The sequence below is a fragment of the Pteropus vampyrus genome, unplaced genomic scaffold (genome assembly GCF_000151845.1).
Source record: "Pteropus vampyrus isolate Shadow unplaced genomic scaffold, Pvam_2.0 Scaffold307, whole genome shotgun sequence".
NCBI classification, from domain to species: Eukaryota; Metazoa; Chordata; class Mammalia; order Chiroptera; family Pteropodidae; genus Pteropus; species Pteropus vampyrus.
The window spans coordinates 1,177,466-1,186,393 of NW_011889088.1; the positions used below are offsets into that span (position 1 = coordinate 1,177,466).

Here is an 8,928-nt window from a genome sequence, read left to right on the forward strand (position 1 = left end):
TAAGGTACAATTGTGTCAACATATAGACGGGCAGGTTGAACCATGAAGCACTAGGGCTGGTAGGAACAAATGTGAAACTTCACTTCCTTTAGCTTTGGGCTTATTCACAGGTTGTAAGGAGCTGAACTTGATAACTTTCCTAATCCAAAGTTATGTGTATGAAATGAGGGAAGACATTTTAATGCTTTAATGAATGCTGGGTATCCTAAATGTGAATAAAATTTTATCCCTGTTCTTAAAGAATCTCACTCTAATAGAGCAGAAACAATGAACAACTCTAGAGTGTAATAAAATGTGATGTGAACAAAATGATATGAGTGCTGTTGGTTGATGCTCAAACCCGATCTAATCTGAAAAAGCTGGAGATTATAAGTGACATTTCCCAGACTCCTTTTCAGTTAAGATTCTAGATGTGATTCAGTTTGATGGATCTTGTGAGAAATGAATTTAGAATGGAGTCATGTCAAGAGTTAGTAAAGATACATGGGATCTATTTTGCTTGTGTGGATTTAGCAGAAGTGATGCATGTGATTCTGGAGCTAGGTTTCTTTAACAGTAGTAGCAGCAGCAGCAGTGTGAATGCGATTGTGGTGAACAACAGTGGCAGCAGCTTCCTACAGCAATGGTACAGTGAGAACAGTGGGTACAGTTCTAATTATGGTATAAATAAAGTACTTGCGAGGGCTGGAGGTCGTTCCAAAAAGTTGGATCTACAGCTTGCTCCTCTAGTCCTTTCAATGATTTTGTAAGCACTCGATTCCTTATTTTAAATCTCCTTTTACCTAAACTAGATGGGATTCTGTTATGCAACTGAAATGTTTTAAACAACTGACTTTCCAGGAAATGAGAATGGAGGATGAGCTATCTGACCTGGATGTATCTGAAGGTAGTGAAGATCTGGTTACTATTACTGGTAACTATGATTGCAAGCCAGGGGTAAAATACTAGAGACTGGAAGTCCATGATACACAGTGGAGAAACAGTATTTAAATTATTACCTGTGGATTGCTAAATGAGTAAACTGTAGATAGAGACCATCTCTGCCATCACATGGAGAGTCTCCCTGGAAGTAAACAGAGGAAAGCAGAGGAAGCAGGGCCAAGAGATGATGAGTCTTGGATGCAGGTCTATCCAGTAGACCATTCAGTTACATGGGAAAATATATTCCATTTTTGCTTTAAAAGATTATTATATGGGGTCATCTGGAATTAAGTGCCTATTCAAGGAATGGCTTTGGTGAACTAACTGGCTGCTGAGTTAGAACACTATGAAAGGCAGAAGGAATAGAAATAAGGGCAGGGATATTACTGGTTGTTTCTAACTGTGCTAGAAAACTTAAAGAAAATTGTAGACTCAAGATTTCAAATTTTCAGCATAGGGCATGTTTAGAAAACCAGAGGGTTTCTATCATTGCCCTAAAAACATACCTTATCTTTTGTAGGTCTAACACACCAACCAACAATTAGAAGCAGAATCTTCTTCAGTAAAACACCAAATTACTACAGAGGTAGAATTAACAGCCTTGCTTGATCTCTGATGTGGAAATTAGGGTACTGACTATAAAAGAATGGCACTCCAAAAATGGTATCCTATACTGCCAAACTCCATTGAATGTACCTTGCCTGCAGAAGCAGCTCCTTTCCTCTGCTGAGGCTGGTTTTACCTTTCTTGAAAATCTTATGGTAACCAGTATCTAAGAATGCCCCAGTGATTCACACCTCTTAGTATTAAATGCCCTGGTGTAGTCCCCTATGTGAAATGGTTATCATTTTTCAGTTGCTAAGTTTTGGGCAGTTTGTTACACAAAAATAGATAATGCAAGTCTCATCTTACACAAGGATATCAATTTCTCTCCTTTCCTCCCCTGGCTCCTCTCACTAACTCCAAACCTATAAATTGAGTCAGACCCCAGCATGTTCTAGGGGACCAATTACAAAATAAATCTGGGAAGAGAAAAATTACATGCTAGAAGAATGGCAAGATTAGCAAAAACTGAATTAGCCAGGACCTGGAGAATATGTGTAGGAATAGATTCTGAGGGTGTAAGAACAAGGAAAGAATTTATTAATGAGAGCATTTACCAGATATTTGGGAATCAGTGTACTGAACTCTAGTTTGGGAAAACAGAGGCCTGACTAGAAACAGTACTAAGAGTAATAGCCTTTACCCATTTCCTAGTCATGGGGAGTTCACAGATCCAGGAGCTCTTGAAAACAGAGTATGCTGGGTACCTTTGCAAGAAGACCTTGTGATAACATCAAAAGAATGTATAAATCTTTCTCTCAACCTTTCTCCAAAAGGTTGCTAGGGTAAATCTATTTGGAGTGTGTGGGAGTGGGGGGAAAGGACATCTTGACCTTTAAGGTATTATTGGAGAATGGTGGTAATCTCCGTGACCCCAAATACCATGTACACAATACCCACTGGTTATATATCCCCACCATCCAGTAGCAACTGGCTTTTAGGACTCTTGAATGGTCTTTTGAAGACTTAGTTCTAGTGTCAGCAGGGAGGGAATACTTTCCAAAGTTAAGGTGTTGTCCTATAGCAGAGATCAGCAAATCATAGTCTGAGGGCCAAACTTTGTCTGCATCTCATTTTTGTACGGCCTTTAAGTAAGGGTCTTACACTTTTTAAGGGTTATAAACAAAAAGAATATTTGACAGACAGCATATGTGGTCTTTAAAGCTTGGAATATTTCTATCTAGCCCTTTACAAGGAAGTTTGCCAACTCCTGCCCTACAGCATTATGTGCTATGAACTAACAACACGGAGTGCTGTTTCTCCCTTATCTACAATACATGAGCTGGGGAACCCAGGAGTGAAATTGATACCTCTCACCAATATACATAGTGACCCACTGATAAAATGTTCTACTTTCTATTCCCACGACTTTGAGCTTTAACCACTTACAGGTCTTAGTATCAAAGGGAGAAATGCTCTCCCCAGAAAGCTCAACAATGGTTCCACTTAACTGGAAGTTTATACTACTAGGTGATTATTTGGGGCTTTTGTGACATTGGAACAATTGGGAGAAATAGAGGTTACACTGTAGGTTGGGATGATTAATTCTTGGTATGAAAGGGAAATCTGATTTCCCCTACATAAATGGGAGCAAGGATGAAAATGTCTAGAACCCAGGGGATGCTTTGGATCACCTTCTAGTATTGCCATGTACAGTGTTAAAAGTTAATAAGAAACTATAGTAATCCAATTCAAGGAGTACTACCAAGGACTCATTCTTTAGGAATGAAGATTGCCACATCATGTGAGAACCTCAAACAGCCGTGGATGCTGGCAAAATATGGAATAGATGACGACAGAAGGATATTGTAAATAGAGCCTCAAGATCAGTTGTAGAATGATGTAGTAATTACTCATCTCTTTTGTTCTGTTTTGTATATATTTATGTATGTTAATCATTCTCATTGACCTGTTTTCCCTCCAGTTTATATAAGGCATTTTTTTAGTTAATAATATTGTAAGTTATTTTTATAATTATATAAGATGTTAACATTAGAGTAAGCTAGGTGATAGGCATTTGTGTTATTTTTGCAACTTTCCTGTGTCTAAATTCATTTCAAAATAAAAAGCTAAAAAAAGCACAATTATCATGAATACAGAATATATAATTTAGAAATACATAAAATGTGAAGTTTTAGATATAGCCAGACAATAAAAAAATAAGGTACACTTACATAATGTTCAAACTTTTTAAAAAAAAATACAAATGACATTATTTCTTCTAAATTAAACTAGTCATACAAGGAAGTTTTCTTCTAGTATTTCTTCAGTTTTGTTGCCCTAAAATCCTCTCTTATCTCTTCTTTGGAATCTCTAGATTTATCTTGTTTCTAATGTTTCTTAAATCATCTCTCCCCTGATATCTTTGTTCTTTTGGAACAATTCTTCAGCTTATTCTTCTAGTTTTGCTAATTTGCTCTTCATCAAAGTCCATTTGCTGTTTAGACCATCTTTTAATTTTAACAATCTTTAACTAGTTCTTTTATATAAAAGTTAGATGCAATATTCTCTCATATTCCTTTGGGGATATTCTGTATATTAAATTAAAAAAAAGAAACCATGTAAGGTGCTCAGAACAATGCCTAACATCACACACACTACTCAGTAAATAATTATAACTACTTCCAAGATCCTCTTCTGTTTGTTCTAATAACTATTTGCTTGGGTGTTCATTTGCTGATTGGTGTCACCCTTTCATGGTATTGATCTTCCATGGGTATTTGGTGGTTCGTGATTTTGTTTTCATCTTGGTATTCCTTGTTCTCTGTGCATGATGCTGTTTCTGTTCATCACAGTTTTCTCTGGAGATCGTGAGGGATAAATGTAATCTTGGACAGGGTATGCCAGTGGCTAATATTCTAGGTGTGAAATTAGGATTCCTTTCCTGGATGTAGCCACGTGGGATACCACCTGGCTTATCTGCCCAAAGTTTCCAGATTCACTGTGCCAGCCTAGGAGCAAATACCATTCCAGGGTATCCTTAGTTTTGAAGGGTGAAGCCAACCCAGCCAGAGGTTTCACATTCCATTCCTCAAATAGTTACCTTTTATGGTTGCTCTAAGACATTATGCCCTTCTCCCACCCTTACCCCCTCAACTCTCTGTATCCATTGCCTCTGAGCTTGAACTTAAGTCTGACTCTTGCTCTGCCTATGTGATTCCATCTGTTCTCTGACTTTAAGAGAACCCTTAAATTCCAAATCTGCTGGTAATCTTGGGCCATGCTTGCTTTTTCTTTTAATAACAGCTCTGTGTCTTAGTCACCTGGTAAACTCGGATTCATGTTTCAAGACTCAAAGTATTTTTTTTCCTCTTCTTTGATTCGTATTTCTTTAACCGTATTTTTTCTCTGAGCTTACATAGCTCCTGCATACACCTTTGTTATTTAAAAATGTCTATGTCCTCTTCTAAGAAACTGTGAATAAATTAACAAATGAAAGATATGCTTTTCAAGTCTATTAAAAACACCAGAGTGTCCACAAGATTATTTTCCTTAGATGGTCTTGCTGAGAGGTAATTCGTACTTTGTTTTAAAAAAATGAAAATTCTGATATAACGAAAAATTGGGATTTATAGTACCATGGACCAAGAATAAAAAAAAGTTTAACTTGTTCTATCTATGAAGAAAATGATTAGAATGAACAATCCTAGAAAGATCAGTTAGGATGGAGATGGCTTATTCTACCCTAGAGAAAAATGGATTAACACTTTATTCTACACAAGTTTATGCTAACTCTTCATTATTCCTATGTATTCATTTGGAGAAGTAATAGATGGAAACACTGTGGGCTTTGTAGTCTGGCAGATGTGATTTGGAAACTCAAGTTTGCTACTTATTAGCTTTGTAAAACTGGATAAGCAACTTGAACACTCTGAGCCTGAGAGAGGCAGCCTTCTAAAATGGCTCACAGTGATCTCTGCCTCCTGGTATTCATGCCTTTGCATAATACTCTCTTCTGAATGTGAGCTACATATAATGTTATAGTGGTTTATTTTATTTTTTAATAATCAACAGTTTATTTCTCACATTTCCTTTAGAGGCTGGGAAGTCCGAGATCAAGGTGCCAGCAGATTCAGTTTCTGTTGAGAGCCTGCAATCCTGGTTCACCAGAGACTTGCTTTTCCTTTCTAAAATTAGATTTTATAAAAGTTTGTGACTTCTTACTGACACTCTCTCACTTGCTCACTTTGATGAAGCCAGCTGGCATATTGTAAGCAGTCTTACAGGGGGCTGATCTATAGTCATTCAGGAGAGGCACAGGTGACTTGAACTTGCTATTGATGTCTGAAGGGGGTGAGAATCATATATACAACTTCACTTTCTTCTCAGAATTGAATTAAATTGTAGGACACTCAGTCAGTGTCCACTGAGAATTGGAGAACTGCTTGTTGTTTTTGAAAAATATACTGGAAAAACAGAATCATTTCTTCTTTACAGAAAAAAAAAAAAATCAAGGGTCAGAGAACTTAAGTACTTGTCCAGGGTTCTATAAAGAAAGTTTCAGAGCTGAGATTCAAACCTAGTCTTTTTCCATCATCATTTTAATGCAACTCTTATTTAATGAAGAACTATTAGGTGTCGGGCATTATTCTAGGTCTTGAGATTACAGAGGTGGATAAGTTAAGTCTCTGCCCCTATAGAGCTTGTAGTTCCCCTTTTACTATAAAATTGGAAATAAGGATTTAAAATTTTTATTAATTCTATCTTTCCTATGTTTATTCTGGATTAGTGTGTTTTTAATATTTTAGGACTTGGAAATACAATGTTTACTTTATCATTAACTTTGTCCTGATTTAAGTAAATTTCACTAGCCATGATGTAATACAAGGCAGAGCATGGTTTTGTGTTTCAGTATTTGACTAGCTAAATACTAGATAAATGCTCCATACATATACCAAACAATTCTTCATTGATTTTTCATAACAAGGTTTGTGTCTTGGACTTCAGGCCTTTGTTTCATAAGCTCTATTCATTTCTCATGTTTTGGCATTAAGTTTAGTTGATGAAAGTCTGCTATTTACCTTGAGCACAAAATTAAGCAAAAATAGGCTAGTTTATTAGTGTTGCACAATTTAAGTAGTGCTGGACTTATTTGATGCTTGCAGGAATACTGTGAGATCCTAATTGGTAGTCAATTTCTTGTGAAGACTCAGAACTTCAAGTCCAAAGCAGACTAGAGCTCTATGTTGTATGTAACTAGACACTGAAGCCTTGAGAATAGCTTGTTTTCTAGAACAAGCACACAGTTTGACTGTCAGAAAAAAATTTGTTTCCAAAGCCTTTCTGAAAAAGGATGTTGGCTTAGTTCCTGATGACACCTGTCTGCTTTATTTATGGTGCTTTGATATACAGTAGTCCCCTCTTACCCGAGGTTTCACTTTCTGCAGTTTGTTACCCATAGTCAATTACGGTCTGAAAATATTAAATTTCTCCAACCATCGACACTGTCTACTTCTGACATCTAACCATCAATATCATCATGGCCCCAGGATCCAGGATCACCTGAAGCAGATGATCCTCCTTATAACATATCATCAGAAGGTTAAAAGTAAACTAATGCTATGTCACAATGCCTGTCATTCGCCTCACTTCCCATCACATAAGCATTTATCATCTCACATTATCACAAAAAAGGATGACTATAGTACAGTAAGATATTTTGAGACCATATTCATATTTTATTACAGTATATTGTTATAATTGTTCTATTTTATTATATAGTCGTTAACCTCTTACCATGCTTAATTTATAAATTAAACTTTATTATAGGTATGTATGTAGGAAAAAACTATATACATATAGCAGCTTCAAGCAACTACTAGGGGACTTAAAATGTATTCTCACATAAAGGGGGACTACTGTAGGTATATTTAATAAAAGCTGTGATGGGTACTTAAAAAGTGAATTGCTGTTAAAACAGATGCATTTTAGAGCGATTTTCACTGCTGCCTCTTGAAATAGGTGCTTGGTTGAGGAAAAAATGGTGAATGAACGTTGCTGGGGGCTTTTTAAGAACTCTAATAAAAGCATTTGAGGCTTTGACAATATATGATGACGTTTTACTTCTTATAAGAGATGATGTCTAACCTTTCCATTTACACATATAGAATAGCAAAAATAACATTTTGCATTTTAAAAATCCTTTTCTAAACCAAAAGTACCTCATAAGTGTTAGGCAATTAATTCTTCCATAGCTGTTACATGGTTATATAACCTACTGCAAAATTAATTGCCTAACACTTATCAAGTGTTCTGGAAAAGGACATCCAGAGACATTTTTAAAATACTTATTAGCATGGAGAAAAGCCTTGGCATAAAATCTGACTCTGTCAACCTAGTGTTGTAGCATTCAGACCAGAATTCCCCTTTCATATTTTGGGTAGGGAGCTAGTGCTACTTCTTTACATGAAGTCTTAAAATCATCTGGAAGTTGAAAAATCAAGTTAAAAAATAATTCTAACAGTGAAATTTCCAAAGGCTGCGTCCTTTTTACTCCTCTACTCACTAAGAATTCTGGGATTCTCTTCCTTGAGGACAGGGTGTTGGGGAAGAGTATGGCAGCAAAAAAGACATAGTAGCAGCAGCCAACTTGAGTTACTAGAAGAGGCTTGGAGACTCAGTATTTATCCATTCACTTGATTAAAAACATACTAAAAGCCAAATTTGGACATTTTTATAGACCATGGGCCTTTGTTTGATTGATGCACTATATTTCCTTATTACAAAAGATAATCACCATTAAAATGTGCATGCTTCCAAATTTAGATAGATGTCAAATTTGTGCCACAAAACAGTGCCAACAAGGAGTCCAGTGTGGTCCTGTATGGAATGAAAAGAGGCCCAACATTCCCTGCTCTCAAGAATGGAGATGGAGAATCTTTCAATATGTGTATTTTCCAAAGTGGAGTCCCTAAAGTTCTGAGCCTCCTTAGAAGTAACGAAGGCCCAGTATTGTCCAAACTTTGAGCTCTTCAAAAGAAAGGGTCTTATCTGGGTGGATATTATATTACAATAGCTCTTCCCTAAATGCCCTCACATGTTTATAAACACCCCATGGAGGTAACCTAATCCCTACCCTTCTGTTTGAGAACCAGGACGCCTTTCCATTGTACTTAAAATCTAAACTACTTATGTTAGCTGTTAACACTCTATCTGGTTCCTACCTACCTCTTTTGACAACTTCTATCATGCTCGTAGTGCTCTATTCCAGACATACCAATCTTCTATTCCTCAAACATACCATAGTCTTTCTGTATCAGGGTGTCTGTACATGCCTTCTATCTGGAACATTCTTTCCCCAATCTTCATTTGATTGGCTCCTTATCACTCAGGCTTCAGCTCTCCTTCTTGAAGAGACCTCAAATTAACTCAGTTAACACTCCTCAGTACTCGGACATTAATCTG

The 8,928-nt window shown here is 36.6% G+C and overlaps 1 protein-coding gene across 1 annotated transcript in view; it reads right to left on the reverse strand.

Moving 5' to 3' along the window:
* Positions 1-1,044: 1,044 nt before the first annotated feature.
* The window catches only part of ZBED5 (zinc finger BED-type containing 5), a 21,206-nt gene continuing 13,322 nt past the window's right edge, over positions 1,045-8,928 (reverse strand). The window contains exon 3 of the transcript XR_002776635.1: positions 1,045-1,063. The gene's annotated coding sequence lies outside the window, so the exon portion shown is untranslated. The remainder of the gene's footprint in view (positions 1,064-8,928) is intronic.